This window comes from Dasypus novemcinctus, chromosome 4 (genome assembly GCF_030445035.2).
Source record: "Dasypus novemcinctus isolate mDasNov1 chromosome 4, mDasNov1.1.hap2, whole genome shotgun sequence".
NCBI lineage: Eukaryota > Metazoa > Chordata > Mammalia > Cingulata > Dasypodidae > Dasypus > Dasypus novemcinctus.
Genome location: NC_080676.1, coordinates 112036395 through 112055384, shown reverse-complemented (window position 1 = coordinate 112055384; position 18990 = coordinate 112036395).

Sequence of the window (18990 nt, the reverse complement as noted above, 5' to 3'; positions counted from 1 at the left end):
ATTAAAGGCTGTGGGGGAAGTGAGAAGATCATTTAGAGGATAGGGTTGAGAATGGTATGTTTAAGACAGAAGCTTTGTGGTTTGTAGGAGACTGCTTTATAAACGAAGGAGAATGAGGGCAGTAAATATAGTAACGATAGATAGGAAGATGACAGTGAGGAGGAGTCTTTGTTTAAGGTTTCAATCGTCCGGCGCAACAGTGGCTAGGCCGATAGCGAGGGGTGTTGCTAAGTAGACAATGGCTGCAAAGACAAAATCATCCTCTGTTTCCTTAAGAATAACTTTTCTTTAAATACTTAGTAGCATGCAATATTAGAAACCGTTTCCTAAAAGCAAGTTGGCAGGGGAGCTTGGTTGCTGTTAATCTTTCCTGTTACAAAATTACCTTTTATTATTATTATCATCAATTTAGTTTTATATATATATATTTAAGAATGACCTTTTGGAATTAGCCATTTAATACCTTAATGTAAACTATTGAAGATAAATTTTATCTTTACAGAACACATTCCCTTACGTAAAGTTATCACAATACCTTTTACACTTGCCGCATGCAAATTAAATTTCAAGAGTTTATGAAAAATTAGCCATCTTACTTTAGGACAAAATACGTCTTTTTGCAAAACTTATTACATTTCCGTTAGCATTTTTACAAACTTTTAACCTTTTTAATATTCATATAAGTTTTACATTCTTTATATTATCCTGTGAAGAAAAATAAGTTATTCATTTTAATCTAGGCAAGAACAACTTTTTATGAAGACGTACAGTTAATTTTGTTAATTAAGACTTACAATTTTTTTTTTAAATTGTAGATATCTTATTAACATTTAAACTTATGTATTAATATAATAAACTTAAGTATTAATATAAGCGCTTATTTAATTTTTGGCCATTTGAATAGAGCTCTTTTAAAGATTTCTAGTAATTTATATTTACCATCCGGAGGTATCACAATATACGTTGACATTGAACGAACAGACAGACAAACACAGAACAATTACAACACATTAACAGAAATATATAATTTATTTACAGTTGACTCATAATTCTTACTTTCTTGGTATAGCTGCTTTTAAATCTTTTTTTATATAGCATATCATAGATTATACCCTTCAAGATTTTTTCTGGACTTTATGTTGCCTGTAATAAGCCAGGAGGGAATCTTTTACCTTCCTGCTCCACAGCAAAAGTGACCCTATCTATAAGGCGAGTATAGGTGTCCGGGTCCCAAAGCTGACACATGGTAAGCCACGGATTAAAGGGGAGAAGAAGGTCCCAATATACTTGAAGCTGTTTGAAAGAGATCTTACACTGGTGAGTGTCTAGGAGACCGGCGAGGGCCCGAACTTGTGGGGCTTGCTTAGCAGATAGGATGTTACCCATTGCTAATGGCCTTTTGGAGCCGATAAGAAAAGGGGCCCTTACCTTGAGAGCGCGGCGATGGGAGCCGAGGTGCGCGGTGAGACGAGGGGTCGGAGCCGGTGGGGCTCCGACGGTGGTCGCGGGCCAAGAGAAGGCCCTGACGAGGGGAGGGCGGGACGACGAGCAGTGGAGCAAGGCAAAGGGGAGCAAGCGCAGAAGGGAGGAGGCAGAGGTGAAGGCAGGGGTGGAGGTGCTCAGGCACGTGCTCCTGAGAGTTTTATTGGCGCCTCTTAATCATAGCGGGTCGGTATAAGCCCCCGACATGGAAGGAGAAAGCCATCCAGCGATTCTCCCAGACCGCCGTGGATCATATGAGGTCACCAAGGTTCAGGAGCAGCAATGCAGAGCGAAAAGATAGGGGTGAGAAGAGAGGAGAGCGTAGGGCTATGGTAGGATTACTTCAGACGTGCAAGCGCGTGCTCCCGAGAAATCCAAGGCTCCTCTTAATCATAGCGGGTCGGTATAAGCCCCCGACATGGAAGGAGAAAGCCATCCAGCGATTCTCCCAGACCGCCGTGGATCATATGAGGTAGCCAAGGCTCAGGTAGCAGCAATGTTGCACGAGAGAAGTCCCAAGGTGAGAAGAGAGGAGGGGGTAGGGCTGTGGTAGGATTACTTCAGACGTGCAAGCGCACGCTCCCGAGAAATCCAAGGCTCCTCTTAATCATAGCGGGTCGGTATAAGCCCCCGACATGGAAGGAGAAAGCCATCCAGCGATTCTCCCAGACCGCCGTGGATCATATGAGGTAGCCAAGGCTCAGGTAGCAGCAATGTTGCACGAGAGAAGTCCCAAGGTGAGAAGAGAGGAGGGGGTAGGGCTGTGGTAGGATTACTTCAGACGTGCAAGCGCACGCTCCCGAGAAATCCAAGGCTCCTCTTAATCATAGCGGGTCGGTATAAGCCCCCGACATGGAAGGAGAAAGCCATCCAGCGATTCTCCCAGACCGCCGTGGATCGTATGAGGTAGCCAAGGCTCAGGTAGCAGCAATGTTGCACGAGAGAAGTCCCACGGTGAGAAGAGAGGAGGGGGGGGGCCGCCAGGTTATGGAGTGAGGCTGTGGTGGGGTTGCCTTGCCCCACGTTGTGCTGTGGTGGGGTTGCCTTGCCCCACGTTGGGCGCCAACGGCGGCGGTTTGCTCGGTCGGTAGAGGTGGGGTCTGGCTGCGGACGAGGGGTCGGTCCAGCTCTGGACGAGGGGTCGGTCCCGCTTGGGACGAGGGGTCGGTCCCACCTGGGACGAGAGGTCGGTCCGGCAGCAGACGAGGGATCGGTCTCACAAGGGGTTGCGCGGTTCGGCTGACGGGGTCGCCCGGCGAAGCCGGCGACGAAGGGGTCACCCGGAGAAGCAGGCGACGAACTGGGGACAAGGGAGGCCAGGCCCTTGTCGGGGGCTCTCAGGACTGGAGGGCGCACGGCAGAAGAACTACCGCGGAGACAAGGTAAACACGCAAGTCCACTTTACTGAGGGAGAGGCAACAGTTTTATAGGGGCTGGGGAAGGCTGATTGGTCGAAGACACGCCCTGTTCTGATTGGTTGCCGGCGAAAGGTCAGTGGGCGGTACTGGACGGGGGAGGGGTGGTGGTTAGGGATTGGCTGTCGCTGTTGCTGGGGGAAGGGGCAGGGTTTAGGGATTGGTGGCTGCTGTTGCTGGGGTGGAGGGCAGACTTGAGTTTCCCGCCCACGCCTGGCCGTTGCTGCTGTCGGGGGAAGGGAAAAGGGCGGGCTGGATTTTTCCGCCCACACCTGGCTGTTGCTGCTGTCGGGGGAGGGGAAAAGGGCGGGCTGGATTTTTCCGCCCACACCTGGCTGTTGCTGCTGTCGGGGGAGGGGAAAAGGGCAGACTGGAATTTTCTGCCCTGCGCCTGTGCAGGGAGAAGGGAGAAGAAGGGTGCCGCCCCACAAGGCATCGGGTGGCACCATCTGGGAGGAGGGGCGGCCGTGGAAGCATGGCTGCCGAGAAGGGGAGACCCGAGGGCACTCTGCGCCCATGCCGAGCTTCCTTCAGGGGTGGCGGTGGGCCCGACCAACCACCCTATTATGGGGGCAGCGGAATTAGGCCCACCGCGGCCGCTCCCCTGCCAGGCCAGCAAACCACACTTCAGCCTGAGGGGTGACCGCAGAACTGAATTGAGAATTCTGATATAGATCCTTGCATATAGAGTCATCTGATATTTGACAAGGCCACCAGTCCTGCTCAACTGGGAGAGAATGGTCTCTTCAACATATGGTGCTTGGAGAATTGGATATCAAAATGCAAAAGAATAAGAGAGAATTACCATCTCAATCTTATACAAAAATCAACTTAAGTTGGGTCAAAGATCTAAATATAAGAGCCAAGACCATAAAGACCTTGGAAGACAATGTAGTGAAGCATCTACAGGATGGTGTAATAGGAAATGACTTTGTAAACTTCACCCAAAGCATGAGCAGCAAAAGAAAACAGATAAATGGGACCTCCTCAAAATTAAAGCCTTTTGCACCTCGAAGGAGTTTATCAAGAAATTGAAAAGACAGCCTACCCAATGGGAGAAAATATTTGGTAACAAGGTATCTGATAGGAGCCTAATATCATCATATATAAAGAAATCCTCTATCTCGAAAATAAAAAGACAAACAACCCATTTAAAAAATGGACAAGAGATCTAACAGATGCATCTTCAAAGAATACAAATGGCTAAATACAAATGTCTAAAAAACACATGAAAAGATACTCAAAATCACTAGCTATTAGGGAAATGCAAATCAAAACTACAATGAGATACCTTCTTATACCCATTAGACTGGCAGCTATTAAAAAAAACAGGACCGCAACTTTTGGAGAGGATGTGGAGGAATGGGAACACTCATCCACTGCTGGTAGGAATGTAGAAGGATCCAGCCATTCTGGAAGACAGCTTGGCGGTTCCTCAAAAAATATGTATAGATTTGCCAAATAACCCAACAATTCCACTGCTGGGTATATACCCTGAAAAACTGAAAAGAAGGACACAAACCAATACATGCTTACCAATGTTCACAGTGGCATTATTCACTATTGCCAAAAGTTGGAATTAGCCCAAATTCCCATCAACAGATGAATGGATAAACAAAATGTGTTATATACATACAATGGAATCCTACTCAGCTGTAAGAAGGAATACTATACTAACACATGGGATAACATGAATGAATCTTGAGGACCTTATGTTTAATGAAGCAAGCCAGGCATGGAAGGACCATACTACATGACCTCTCTGATATGAATTAAGCAACTGAAAGATCAGTGTACAGGAAATAGAGGGGAGAGAGGAAAGTTGTGAGCCAAAACCTACCTGGGCAAAATCTATGATAAAGTGGAGGTAAGTAGTTGTGTGGTAAAGGGATAAGACAAGGGCATAGGGATACTATTGGGTTGGGCTTTGAAGACTTGATGGGGGTCTGGGTTGAGAAGATGGGATGGGACAGATGGAGCCTGAAATTGGGGGTAGAATTTGGGGCACCAAGTGAACATGGGAGATTGTCGCGTATGTGATTGAAACCATAATGTTGAGAAAAGTTTAGAAAATATAATAAGGAAGGGTTACTCATTTAAGGTGTTTGATGGGGGTTTCTGGAAAAGGGTGCACCTGGAGCAGGCTTCTAAGGAGTGTGTGAGTGCTCATCATGTCATAATGTGTTATATCAGTGGTTAGAGACCCATAGAATGAGCAGGAAGTGGTTATGCCCCCATCCTGGAGAGGCCTGATATTCTCAAACAGAGGAGAGGATGTCTCTTGAGTACATCAGTGGTTCCCAATGGGGGAGGACAGACTAGTGTGTCAAGCTCTCAGCATTGTTTCAAGTGTCTATGAATCTTGTCCTTCAAATGGTTAAGCTTGGCTGTCACTGTGGGCCCTGAGGGAAGGGAAAGAGAGGAATAGAGTAGTTGAGAGGAAGTAACTGGGGGGCAATGGAAGTGTTCTGCATGATCCTGCAATGATGGATACAGACCATATTAAATTTCACAAAAAAATTTATAAATGTGTAGTCTAAAATGTAAACCATAATGTAAATCATAATGTAACCAAAATTTATAAAAGTGTACAGTCCAAAATGTAAACCATTGTGTAAAATATAATGGAACCATGGTTGGTAGCTATGTTTCAATATCTGTACCTCAGTTGCAGGAAATGTAACATCCACATGTAAAAAGATCATTGCTGGAGAAGGTGAAAAAATGTTTGATGTTGGGTGTATATATATATACATTTCCCTATATTCTATAAGTGACTTTACTGTGACCTAAAACTTTTTTGAAGAAATAATAATTTTAAAAAGGATGTAGATACTAAGGAACAAATGAAAGAGATTGCCTTGACACTGTACAGACAGGGCAACACCTACTATGTATTCTATCACTAGTCAATAAACCTATCATTACTATGTTTTCCTATTAATTGAATTTGGCAATATGTTATGCTTCATTTTGAAGAAGTTTTGGATCACAGAGGGGTTCAATTGTGTCAGGGAAGGAACACTGGTGTGGGGTATCATTGATGGAAGATGCATGGGTGGGAGTTCTCAAGGGCATATTTATAGAGTATGTAGATATGTTTGGATGTTCATTGGGTATTGACATAGGGCATAGAGTTTCACATAACAACTGAGTTTCTATTCTGGGAAACTCTGTCACACTCCCCAGCAGAGCAGCAACAACCCCCAGGTGCAAGGGCAAAGACCAGTGAAGAAGGATGGTCCAAAGATAGGTCAGTCCTTGATACTGACAACTATCCTTATGAACCTGTGTGCTTGAAATTTCTCCTAGGCCTAGAGCTGCAGGGTGCCTAAGAGTTACCTCCTGAGAACCTCCATGTTGCTCAAACGTGGCCACTCTCTAAGCCAAATTTAGCATGTAAATGCATTACCTTCTGCCCAGCATGGGACATGATTCCCAGGGATAAGCCTTCCTGGCACCCTGGAATTACTTCCAGTCACCACCTGGTGATGATTCTAGAAAAAACCCTTGAATAAAAGGAAGAAATGGTAAAGACAAATGAGTTTATATGGCTAAGAGACTTCAAAATGAGTTGGGAGGTCATCAGAAGGGCAGTGCTTATGCACATCTCAGCAGGATCCCAGAGATAGCCAAAGTAGATACAATCCAGGTAGTGGTGCTCCTGAGAGCTATGGAGACACCCAGGCCCTGCAGTCAAGACAGATGGCTCTGGAGTTCAGTGCCTTGCCAGTGGGCCCTACTTTGGAATTTGTGCTGCTGAGTGTGATGGAGTTGGACTTAGATACTCAGATGTGACTTCTCTATGCATGCCTCTTCTGTCACTTTTACTGAACCTGCGGTTGGGGCTGGTGGTGTTGTATGCTCAGGAGACTTGAATCTCTAAACTTTCTCTTTGCAAGCTGGACACTGAGCCTCAGCAAAATTGCAATACCGACTCTCTGGTACATTGGATTTACCCATGTTGGCTAACAGGAAGGTGAGGATGATCCACTACCACATCAAGGAACTAAGTCTACAGCTGCAATTAGGAGAATTCCATCCATCAGCCATGTGTGACCTAAGCTCCCTCTTGATTTAGAGGTGGTGTGGGCATCACCATCACACAGTCATCAGGATGGAAGAATAAAATATGGACTAGAGTGGACTTACTGGTGTTCTACTATAGAATTATTTTAACTCAAACAATGGAAGAAATTATATCATTGATGTGGAGACAGTGGCCACGGAAGTTGCTGAAAGAGGGAGAGGGAAAAAAGGTGTGATATTAGGGCATTTTGGGGACTTGGTGTTCTCTTCAATGATATTGTAAGAACACATGCTGGACATTATATATCTTGCCATAACCCACTGAAAGGACTGAAAAAGAGTATAAACTACACCATAAACTATATTTCATGCTGTGTATCAATGCTCTAAAATGTACTCAACAAATGCCACGAATGTACCATACTAATGAAAGAAATTGCCAATGTGGGAGGAGTGGGGTGTATGGGGAGTGGGGTATATGGGAAACTCTTATATTTTTTAATGTAACATTTTGTATGATTTATGTATCTTAAAATATATAATAAAAATTTAATGTTAAAAAATAAAATAAAAGGAAAAAATTTTAAAATAAAATAAATGTCAGTTCCTTCCCATATAGAAAAACAAATAATTCTATAATTTTTATAACCTTATAGTTTCTGTATAAGGAGGAAAGACAATGTACCCAAAGAGGAAAAATGGGGTAAAATTAAAAATACTTGAGGATGTATAGGATATTTGAAAGTAGTCTGTGGATCACAAGATTTATTTCTTTATATTTCTCCAGAGTTAGAAATAAGAATTTTACACTATAAAGGTTATACAAAAGTTTATGGAATTCTACTTGTTACAAATGATTATTTTTGATGGAATCTAAAAAATATTAGTTCAGATAAATTTAAGAAAATGTGGGGATTAAATATTCATAATAATAAACTCTCCTAGAATATTCCATTTTATTTTAGTCTATGACACTCCATATCTAAAGCAATATTTTTAATACAATGTATTAAATACTTAGGGAAAACACTGAAATGAAATTTCAGGTAAGTGTTCACACTTAAACAATTTATATTCTAAGATATCTGCTGTGTTCTTATAGTTCTTGCTAAATTTCTTAATGATTTAAAAAATATATATTTTTTGTATGACAGGGAGGAAACTCCTTAGGCAATTATCAGATTTCCATATTGAAATATACAGTAGATGAGACTGATGTGCTTTGATAAATAATCTTATTATCCAATCTTAATCTTCTTCCTTCTACTTCTTTCTTCTCTTCATCTTCCTCAGGAAAAAGAAAAATCTCTACAATTTCATGACAACTGGTACAATGTAAACTACATTTTTGTCAAATTAATTAAAAATAAAACCAAAAGATATTTTATTCTAGACACATCACTAACTTCAGTTATCTATTAGTTAAGAACTGCTAAGCATTGTGATAAAAACATAATCTATCCTTGTTTGCCAAACTCCATAGATTGTTTACCTTTAAAATGCATAATTTTAGGACAAACAAGAAAAGTAATTTGAACAAAAATGACAGCCTCACTAATCTAAGTAAAATGTATTTTAAAAATAGTTGCACAAAATTCTTTATCTAAATGAAATGTTCAAAAGGACCTGCTATTCACCGAGACTAGAAGCCTCAGCAGATACCTTGAGAACAAAATCCATCAGAGCAGAGATAATAGGCAGAAATATATTCATGGGCTGACATGATGGACAAGAACTTAGAACTGTTCCACCAAAATAAAGCAGTGAAGTTTCAGAATGCTGCTTAGATGGGAAGGAAGGAAGTGATTCTATTCAAGTGCTTACTTTACCATGGCAGGCAGGCTATTTATGTTTTTGGGAAAAGTAATATAATGTATTAAAATGAAGACGTTTCTAGAGTGGCACCAAGAACAGAGTGATGTGGTTGTCCAGGTTTTAAAGCTATAAAAAATGTGGAAACAAACCTGGACACCACACATCTGATCATAATTATTGGGAAGTGAGATATTTCAAGACTAAGATCAGATGGAATAAAAGAGACATCAAGATTGCTGTTCTACAATGAAATATTTTCAGGTGTTCTCCAAGACTAGATAGATATTTTGAGGCTATCAACCAGAATTTCTAACATACTTACACGATTAAAAGTAAAACAGAAACATCACAGTTAAATTATTTTAAGATCTCTTCTGGATACATATCTTTAGAATAAAACATCCGAGTTGGACTGAGATTTGGTGAATTATGGTATAGTCATTCAAAGGTGACAATATTCATTTAAGAAAAACTGAAATGGTGCAGATCTAAGCAAATGTGTTTACAAATACTTCCAGATGGTTCTTAAGAAAGAAATGAGAGAGGCTTCCAGCATTTTCCAGATCTGTCCTTCACCTTTCCAATTAAGAAAAATCTGTCAATTCACAGTTGTGTTAAAGTTCAATGAACATTTTAGAGTGTGGTCCCAAAAAGCTGCTTTGCACAGATTTCAAGATTTAAATGGACAAAGATTGAGATCAGAATATTTTTTTCTCTAAATGCTTTAATCTATATTAAATTAAGTGATAATCCATTTTCAGTTTTCACTTATATTTGACTAAGAGACCTCTTAGATACATCTATGCACAGAGAGGAGTGGGCTACTTTAAACATGATGGGGGTGGTGGTGTGGAAGCTAAAAAAGGCCACTCAGACACTTTCTTAATTGGGTGGAACTAAGGTTCAGAAGAAGTCCAGATTCTTCTCCAAATACCTTTGTTGCTACCATAGTCCATGTAGAAACCCATGTCCAAACTACAAGTTAGCTCATGATGCACATCCTAAGAAAGTAAATGGAAGAGGAGTCCAGAAGAGAAGTTGATTTTCTTTTTCTTAGATATCATAGAAGCCCCAAAAGAACTAACATTTAATGTACTCTCCTGACCATGTCACATATTTTTTCAAACACATCTATTTGAGAAGAATGTTACAATTGGATACTTCAATAGTGACTGAAGGAATGTCCCAATACTCAGATACGGGTCGATGCTATATTGGGAGGGTTCTTGTTCACCAATGAAATAGAAAAGAATTAAACAGCAGGGAGATAAATTTGTTTACTCTCCCAAATGGATCAGACAGTATCTCCTTTGCTCCTTCCTTTCTCTCCCCATCCTCCCCTCTCCTCCCCTCATCATCATTTCCTTCCCCTCCCCTCCTCTCAATATCAGGTATGATGGAGACCTTGTTTTTGAGATCTTCTTCAAGAGGGAAGGAAAATCTTTTGGGCTTTCAGTGTCAACTTTATCATCATTGAGAAATTCTTCACTAAACACTTGTTTTTGAATGTTTTCTTGAAATGGAGTTCCTTGTATTGTGTGATCTGGATGCTTTTCCATCTCTACGAGGATTTGTCCTTTCCCTAAATTTACTATTAATCCTTTATAATAAATTATCAAAACTACCTAGCTGCCATTACTTATGACACAATGATATTCCATATATGGTGTAATCCATAAATTTTTAACATATATATTTTCCATTATCTATTTTAATATTACTAGTGCATTTATCATTCCTGCATTGTGCTCAGATAACTGAGAATAGAAAATTATATTTTGGAATGTGTACAATTATGGGATATAGTAGTCTCTGATACATTCAGTTATCCAGATCACAGGACATTCATTGATCTTCACACAAAGTATAAACAACCCAGCATATTGTTCTACAATCTTGGCTGGAAAAAGACATTTACCATGACTATAAGACATAGTGAATCCCGTCAACATTTTATAGTACACCTTCTGAGTTACTGGTGCTTCTTTCCTAATATGGGTGCAATGACCAACCTATGCTTTTTACTTTTCCATTCTCTAAAAGACTTGTTTATTCCTCATGTGAAATAGTCTGCATTACCTTCTTCTACTGTTACATTGAAGTACTGATGTTTTTTGGTTTTCTTTGTTTTACTTAAATGAATCTCAAAGAGATTTCTTCCACAGCATTGGTAATGAGAATACTACTCAATAAATATATTTCATCTGGGAAAAACTAACATGTTTTTGAATATTATCCACCATGGTAATTTCTTATCTAATTAATTTAACCAAACAAGAATATAAATTTTTCATGGCAATCAGTATTGTGATGTGAAAGTAAAGCAAAACAAAACGAAACAAAACAAAACAACATCTTTTCTCCACATTGGTAGTGAGGCTAGCATTACTGACAAGCTTCAGCTTTGAACCCATGGCAGCATTTTGCTGGAAATACTACATATCCTGGCCTGCTCTGGAATCTGCTATTCGCCAAAGAAGCTCTTTGTTATCATTAATAGCTGCATAGGTCCACTCTACTCTCTGCATAGCTCTTTAAAGAGAATCAGTGTAATCACTTCAGGACTACTACATCACACAGCCTCAGGGTGAATTGACCTTATTGTAGCCTATTTAAATGATATACTTTCCAACACTTTCTCCCAGGAATTGGTTGTAGTCTAATTCTTTAGTACTTGACTATTTTTATTATGTGATTATGTCTAAGTTTTCAAGTTTCTTTGGAAAAATTAGTTAAACTATGTGTTTCCTATTGTAACTATTATCCTTATTGAAACTCATATTGTCCCAACTTTAGCTAGTGTGGACTTTTCCAGTTGTTCCAGAGGTATTTTTAACAAAAAATAAACACTAATAAGTCTTTAATAGCTTCATTGCTATGTTATACAGCATGCTGTTTCAAGCTGGCTTCATTGTTATGTGATATAACATGATGTTCCAGCTCATCTTATACATTTCCTGCCTAAACTCCGCAATAAGCCATTTCTCTACACAGCCCTCCCTCATGCAAAATGGCATATGGAGGCTCCAGCATGGACTTTAGGGAAGCTCATTGTTTTAGTCCATCATTGTTATATGCATAAATCTCTCTCTCTCTCCGTATATATATTTATATATTATACACATATATATGTGTATATATATTATATGCATATTATATACATATGTATGTGTATATATATAAATATATATTTATTATATATTTTGATTCACATATGCTCTTATAATTATATTTTTTATATAATATCTGCTATTATAAAACAGTGAAACCACATTGTCAGAGCATGTGCCACATATTGTATACTCTTCCTCTTTTATCCTTGATTTTACCTTAGTCTAGAAATAACTTATTTAAGGCTCATCAGCAGTCCTAATGACCTTGGTCATTTTCTGTAGTTCATTTTTATAGCAATTCTGTTTACTGAAATTTTAGAAAAAGATGTCTGTCAGGATAAGTTTTCTAATGTCACAGATCTTCCTCTTCTATTGTTATGTAGAGTGTGAAAAAAATACAGAGACTTTCTGTGAGATTTCCTGGCTCTGTTTCTACTCCCTATATTTACTTACAATTCCCCTTTTTCTTTGTTGTCTTTCCAGCACAATTTTGACTGCCTTCCCAGAAGTTTCTTCTAAATGAAGAATTGATCACTAGCTGGTGTGCTTTAAGTATAATGAGAGTTAGACCATGCAAATTCCTTCCTACTTTATAGGAGGCCTCTTACCCTCACTGCAAGTGGTTTGAAGAAAAGCTTTCCAAGTTTCATATGCGACTTGCAAATTAAACTTCATTTTTTTTCTAGTGAATACCTATTGGTCTGTGAGTGTGTGTATATACAATTTTTTTTCTTGTTCTCAAGTCTATCAGATTCCCCATTGCTTTCCTTTGTTTTCTCAGTGGGAAATGGTAACACTTTGGATGTCTTTGTCCCTCTGGTGGTTTTTCCCACCCACTCGTATTTAAGGTTCTGTAAGGTACAGTTTGCCTAGGATTTTTGTGAAAGTTGCTCTTTTTTTTTATATCCAATTAGTTTGTCTGTCTTTAAGAGGAAATTCAGAGAGATTCAAGAACTATACTGCTACCATGACAGTCCCAGAAAACATTTTTCATATCCATATTTTTGCACTATCCTCTTTCTCTGTTGTTATAGTATAGTAAATTGAAAGCAATCTTTTCATGTCAATCCAACTTACTCATTGAATAGAGAAAATTGAAACATGTTGTTTCTTTTATGAAGACATCATCAAAAATATCACTTGATCTTTCCCAAATCAATTTGGGAAATTTAAATTTCATCTATTTAAGATAGATAAAGGTACAAATGTAAAGAAATACTGAATAGTTACTAGATGAAAGAAAATTCTGAGGGCCCAGTGGCAAAATTTTTTAACACACAGAGGAACACCTAAATATTGTGAGAGTAAAAGTCCTGATATATATTTCAATTCTCTTTATAATTTGTTTTCTATTCTGATTTTTGGTATAGCATTGGATCTCCTGATCATTTATTTACAATAGATTAAGCATATATTTCATTCAGCAGATTTGTGTGATTTTTGTTTATTTAAGTTTGTATGAAATTTCTGATTCTAACTATGACAGATGTATGTCTAATTTATTTTAATGTCAAATTGCCATGAAGAATCAAGTTTAGTTTTTAGGTATTTCACAATCATTTGAAACAAGTTAAATGCTCCTCAAAAATTATCAAGTCAATGAATAGTAAAATATAACACAGCCAACACATTTGACTTCATAATTAAATGAGAATTTATAAAGGTAAATTGATTTTTAAAATAATTTTATTTGTATTTAATTATCTCCAAAATGAAACACATTTCTTGACTTTATATCTATTTTATAAATAAGTCAATTAAAATTTTTATTTAGTACATTAGAAATGAAAATAAAAACAGAATTTTCATTCATATATGGAGCATTCATAATCTCATTTCTCTAACATTATCTAATTAACTCCTAGCACCATTCTCATTAATTAGCAGGATTAATCAAGATTTAGAAACATGATATACCTGCTTAAGTTTACAAAAATTTCAGAGATAGAATTGAAAGGATAACTACAACATACATATTTACTCACTCCATATAGTTGCTCTTTTTATATGTCAAATCAGACTACCTTACTATTACTTAAATGCAAAAAAAAAAAAAGTTTCTCATTGAAAACTGTCTTTGCCAACTTATAAAGCAGCCACTCTTAATTTTGAGCAAATCATCCTTGCTAATAAAATCCCTGTTTGTTCTCTTTCTTCATGTTTATTCTTTAACCTAGGGGTTAGAAATCAATGACCTGCAAGTCAAATCTAGCCAACTGCCTATTTTTATCTAGCCCCCAACGATTGGTTTTATATTTTTTAATAAAAAATGAAAAACAAAGAAGAGTAATATTTCATGACATGAGTATGACATAAAATTCAAATGTCAGTGTCCATAATAAGGTTTGTTTAGAGCATAGCCACCTTCAATAATTTCACATTATCTATGTTTTTGCACTACAGGCCAAGTTCATTGGTTGTGAAAGTGATTTTTTGGGCACAAAGCCTAAAATGTTTACTATTTAGCCCTTTACAGAAAAGAAATTCCTGACCTCTACTTTAACCTATTCCCCCTCACTCAGATAAAAAGGATATAGGCTTGACTAATCTCATAAATAACGATGATGAAAGCACTGTAATGGTTTTTAAGTTGAAACAACAAGAAACAATCAGAAGAAAATGTTTCACTAGATTAAACATTCAGTTATATTGAACACAATTTGTTCTGCAGTGCTGAATTGCTAAAAGGGAGCCATGGTTTTGCCCAAAGTTAATTGAGTAGCCCAGATCATTGAGCTGGAGCAAGAAAATCCAAAGGCCAAGTAGTATTTTAATTTGTAGAATTTTTTTTCTCCTTTTCAATTTGGAAAAAGACAAAAAAATCATCATTTGATAAATAATACCCAATTTAAGATTATATTGAATCATGATGTCAGGAAATATAATCTAATTCTCAGTCAGAGGAAGCAGACATGGCCCAATGGTTAGGGCATCCATCTACCACATGGGAGGTCCCGGTTCAACCCCGGGCCTCCTTGACCTGTGTGGAGCTGGCCCACGCACAGCGCTGATGCGGGCAAGGAGTGCTGTGCCACACAGGGGTGTCCCTGCGTAGGGTAGCCCCACATGCAAGGAGTGCACCCCTTAAGGAGAGCCGCCCAGCAGGAAAGATAGTGCAGCCTGCCCAGGAATGGTGCCGCACACACAGAGAGCTGACACAACAAGATGATGCAACAAAAAGAAACACCGATTCCCATGCCACTGACAACAGCAGAAGCAGACAAAGAAGAACACGCAGCAAATAGACACAGAGAGCAGACAAGGGGGTGGAGGGGAGAGAAATAAATGAAATAAATCTTTAAAAAAAATTCTCAGAGCTTTGTGCTATGTTGTACTTGGGACCATACACTACATACTCTCTTTGACTCATGACCTCAAGATTTGTGAATCTGCTGAAGTACATCAAGGGCAATTCTAAAAGGAAAGATAAAAATCAGAATAACATAGAATATAGGCAAAGGTTATATCTGTGATAGGGTAGAATTGTTCCTATAATATTGTTTTAGTAATAGGTTAATGGGAGAAAGAAAAGGGGCTTATTTATTTTATGTATGTGTGTTTTGTCTGTATGTGTGTACATATGAATGTGTGTACATGTATATGAACAATTTAAGTTTTAGTTTCAAAGCAAAAATTTCTTTCATCAATAGCTGCCTTTTACTTGTTCACTGCACTGAATGGTAATTGCCCAGACTTAGTCTTTGCAGCATGAAAAGCTTTATCTACTATGGCTTTTCCTACTGTGGCTTGCCAGAGCAGTAAAGGAAAATGCATGTGGGCATTTATTTTAATTTCCTAGGTTGCTCAAAAAAAAAAAACAACAACCATGAAATGGGTGAAATGGGACAGGATAAACAATAGGAATTTATTCACTCAGGGTTTGAGGCTGAGTAAAAGTCTAAATCAAGGTATTATCAAAGTGATGCTTTCTTCCCAAAGACCAATGATCTGGGGCTGGCTGCTGAAGATCCTTAGGTACTCTGCCACATGGGAAGGCCCATGGTGCTATATACTAGTCTCGCCCTCCTCTTAGGGATTTCGTTGATTTCAGCTTCTTTCTTCTGTCACTCTGTCTTTGCTGAATTTCTTTCTTTTATAAAGGATTCAAATAAGAGGATTATGATCCATCCTGATTGAACTGGGTCACACCTTACCTGAAGTAACCCCATCAAAAGGCTCTACCTACAATGGGTTCACACCCATGGAAACTAGTTAATTTTAAGAACATGTTTTTCTGGAGTACATACAGCTTCAAACCACTGCAGCATATTTTCTCTTTACTTAGTAGTATTGGGACCCCGGGTACATTTATTATTTTAGTTTTATATTCCATATCTTCAAAATATGGAAAATGCTTGAATGGGTTGCTAAAAGAGTGTAATAGCAAACTTCCCTGACCCATAGTACTGTGGCTATTTATATTATATAATCAATATGCTGGAAATTTAACAGAATAAAAATCTATTCATGTATATGAAAAAATGTTTTATCACTTTGGAATATTGTTATTTTTCTGCTACTGACCCTGGCATAAGTAAATGAATATACCCAACCTAAAAACAAGTGCAAATCTCAAATCAGATTTGCAATTTCTAGGGCTATTTGTCCAAATGATAGAATAAGAAACAATTGTCTCTCAATATATTAGCTGATTAGTGTGCAAACATAAATTATTCATTAAAATTCTGGCTACTGTGAGTATAAACATTCAAAAAGTACTTGATCATTCAACTTTGCATTACTATTAAGTACATATGCAAGTCACAATGGATAGCACCATGATCCTTTGCAGAACCTAAACCATGAATCCAGGAAGTACTGTTTTTGGAATTCTGAGATTTGTTATTAAAAATTGGCACTAGTGGAGCAGTTAGAGCTCAGTGGTTGAGTACATGCTTCTCATGTATGTGGACCCAAGTTCAATCCCTGGTATCTCCTTAAAAAAAAATGACACTCATCTGAAATCTTTTTCTACAGCACTGGTTGACCAATCTGGCTTCTGATGAATTTCCTTCATGCCATGGAGCCCTTTGGCTTTCTGTGCAATGAACGACTTCCTTTATCCTTGGTTATCTGGCATTTGTGGTACTCAATGGTACTCTGGTAATTTTATCAACTAGAGATTTTGCCTCCAAATTTTTTGCCAAAGTGATTATATGCTTCCCAGATTCACTTTTCCTTCCTGACGATTTAATAAATGATTAAGCCATCTGCTTTATTTGCATTTTCATATGACATTAAATCTCCTACTTTTATTTTTTTTAAGGAGGTACCAGTGATTGAACCCAGGACCTCCTATATGGGAGGTAGGTGCTCAACCACTGAGCTAAATCTGCTCCCCAATGAGAGTTTTCTTTTTAATCTGTTTGTTTATTTATTTGTTTTTTTTAGGAGGTGTTGGAAATCAAAAACAGGACCTCATACTTGGGAGGTAGGTTCTCAACCCCTTGAGCTGCATCCACTCCCATTCAATTCCATTTATTCTTAATACTCTATTACTACATCAATCTTATTTTGGATTTTGTTGTTAATTGAATTGTGCTTCTGAAAAAGATATATTCAAATCCCAACCCTAATTAGTTATGGATGAGACCTAATTTAGAAAGAGGGTCTTTGCATACATATGAAGATCATACTGGATTTGCATGGGACCTAAATCCATTATGATTAGTGTCATTATAATAGATAAACTTGGACACAAAAATGGAAAGACATAGGGAAGGTCATGTGAAGACAAAGGTTAAGAGTGGACATAACCATCCCAGGGTCCACAGGATGAAGAAATAGAGTATGAATTAGATTGAACTTACTTTTATTCTACTATGGAACTATTGTGATTATCAATGGAAGAAATTGTAGCATTGATGTGGAGAAAGTGACCACAGTAGCTGCTGAGGCTAGGGAGAGGGAAGAAGAGCTATGATGTGGGGGCATTTTCAGGACTTGGAGTTGTCCTGGGTGGTACTGCAGGGACAGACGCTGGACAATGTATGCCCTGCCATGGCCCACTGGGTGGACTGGGAAGAGTGTAAACTACAGTGTAAACTGCTATCCATGTGGTGCAGCAGTGCTCCAAAATGCATTCACCAAATGCAACAAATGTCCCATGATGATGAAAGAAGTTGTTGATTTCGGAGGAGTGGGGTGAGGAGAGTGGGAGATATGTGGGGACCAATTATATTTTTGAATGTAACATTTAAGAAAAAATAAAGAGAGAGAGAGAAAAAAAGTTATCCTGCCAGAGCTAAGAAATACCAATGGTTACCTGAAGATAGAAGCAGCAAAGAAGGATTCTTCCTAGAGGTTATAGAGCAGCAGTTCCTAAGGTGTCCATTGCTTGAACTGAAATTCAAAAAAACAGTACTTAATATAGGGAAAGAACAACAACAAAAAACACACCAAGGAAAAAAAACGTTATTCTTGTGGGAATGTGATCATGCAGGTATGATATATTTATTAAATAATACACAATATAGTGTGGACTTAGTAAGGAATCCATGAAAAAATGAAGGTTACAAGCCTTGCTGAAAAGGAAGCTTAGTCAATACCTTAATTTACTCCAGGACTGTGAGATGACACATTTCTGTTGTTTTAAGCCTTGCAGTTCACAGTAAATATTAAGGTAGCCATAGGAAAATAATACAGCTATCAAGTTTCTTTGTAAATAAATTGCCAATCATAAAAATAATAAAATCTAAACAAAAATGAAAGTAAAAAAAAAAAACATTCCTACCATAATACACACACACATACAGAATATATTGAAATTAGGAAACAAAAATAATAGCAATTAAAAATTCCCATGTTTCTGGGAAAATATATCTATATAAAAAATGGAACCACAAAGAAATTATAATGGAATTCAAAATATATTTAAGAGAGGTGGGGCAAGACAGTGTCTGAGTGAGCACCTCATAATCTCTCCTGCAAAGAAGCAGCTGAGTAGGGTCGGAGTCCTGCTAGAATGGGCTGTTTTGGGTGCTTGCAGGGCAGGAGGTGTCTGGATGTCGATTTGGTGAGACAGTGACAGAAGAGATTCTTGCAAGAGGTAGAATTTTGGGTCTCTTACACAGAGGTCAGAAGTTGTGGGTGGGACCCTTCCCCCTAGGGCTGGCAGCCCAGCTGCTGTGTTTCCT